Source organism: Poecilia reticulata, unplaced genomic scaffold, assembly GCF_000633615.1.
Source record: "Poecilia reticulata strain Guanapo unplaced genomic scaffold, Guppy_female_1.0+MT scaffold_894, whole genome shotgun sequence".
Classification (NCBI taxonomy): Eukaryota; Metazoa; Chordata; class Actinopteri; order Cyprinodontiformes; family Poeciliidae; genus Poecilia; species Poecilia reticulata.
In genome coordinates, this window is record NW_007615638.1 from 2,225 (window position 1) to 3,885 (window position 1,661).

Below are 1,661 nucleotides of genomic sequence, written 5' to 3' on the forward strand. Positions count from 1 at the left end.
TCCTGTCTTGAGAAGGCGGAATCCCATTTAGAATAAATCCAAAGTAGAACTGGTGGACAAGGTCCTGTCTTGAGAAGGCGGAATCCCATTTAGAACAAATCCAAAGTTGAACTGGTGAGAATCCTCCATGGAATCAGTTCTTTATCCATATGCGATCTTCGTTTATTCCCCATGTCTGCTGCTGCATCGTTGAGATAGTCTTGAGTTGAGTGTAGGGCAGTTGTCGAATCAGAACTCGAGTTGTGGGCAACCGGATCTTGTTCCTTTCTCGAGCGGCGCGAAGTCTTCACCTCCCCGTAGTCCCGTTGCATCGCCCTTATCTTAATGCTGCATCTTCGTGTGGTCTCGACTCGAACACCGAGGAACTAAGAACACCGTTTCATCGCCTGCATATATTTTTATACCTTTTACATTTCGGGGGGGGAGGGGGGCACGTATACAGTCCTTTCACCTCCTACATCTCCGCGTACTTTCCCTGACGTCAGGTATCTTCAGTTAGCCTCGACCTTTATTCCACTTAACTTTTAACCTTCCTTGTTCTTYAAAACTTCTTGCTGAAGTCCTCTATCTGTATTCACACCTGATGCAGATATAGTCTAAAAATCTCACTTCCTCTCTTCTCTCTGCTTAACTGTTCTTCCACCCCTCCAGCCTATATTCGTAACACAGCTTCAGACACTTTTTATCCATCTATGGTCTTGTCATTTCTACTCTCCGACCTGTAACCTTTAAAGAAAGGATTACATGTATTTTACTCACCTTTAAAACATCATAAATTCATTTTGCATATAAAAACAAAGATTACATGAGTTTCATTTAACATTAAATCATAATACAAGATTACTAGTAGCTCCAGGCCTTTGTGACCTGTTTTCTGTGTGTCCTGGAAAGATCTCAACCAGTTCCATGACTCTCTTTCTGCCTGACTATGATTTTTTATGATTAAATAGAAAAAAGTMGAATTAAAGCAAAGTTTGCAGGACACAATAACAACAAACACAACCAGATTAATTTTATTACCGTCTGACTCTACTGTTGGGTCTTGATGTCACCTGTGTAATTAATTTTAAAGGTAACTTTATTCATTGTTGTTATTAAACTAAAATCTCCAGCATGGGGAAGTGGGATAAGCTCGACTTTTCTCGACAAAACACATGTTYTTTCATGTCACTTAATTGCATAATAAGCACATCTCAGTCTGTGACYATCTGTTCTCTTTCCTTCTCCCTATCTAGTTAAAGAAAAAGACACTGGAAGTAACAGTGTGGGACTATGACAGATCCTCCTCCAATGACTTTCTTGGAGAAGTAAGTGCTGCTTCACATTTCATGTTTCTCTCACACAAGGTTTCTATTTTCCAGATTTCTTTTCATGATAGATTTTATTTTCAAATATCGTTAGTATATCTGTTAGTATCTCTAGAGACAGACAGACAGACAGATGTCATTGGTTGGGTGAACAAATTCCTACCTAAGATCAGTAGCTGTTAGTGATCAGTAGCACACAGCTGGTGGATGTTTAATGTACTACGGAGCAGAAAGATGATGTCGTTGTTTCTCCCTACATCCAGTGGGTGGCGCAGGTTGCTGCAATCAATAGCAGCCACACAGGCACACYCGCTAGAAGAAAACGCACCCAGTACAATACTTTCATTCTAACGG

At 40.6% G+C, this 1,661-nt stretch overlaps 1 long non-coding RNA gene across 1 annotated transcript in view; it reads left to right on the forward strand.

The window, feature by feature from the left end:
- Positions 1–1,317, forward strand: part of LOC103461269 (uncharacterized) — a 3,501-nt gene extending 2,184 nt beyond the window's left edge. Inside the window, exon 3 of the long non-coding RNA XR_533085.2 lies at positions 1,236–1,317. This is a non-coding gene — a long non-coding RNA (uncharacterized LOC103461269). The remainder of the gene's footprint in view (positions 1–1,235) is intronic.
- The last annotated feature ends 344 nt before the right edge of the window (positions 1,318–1,661 follow it).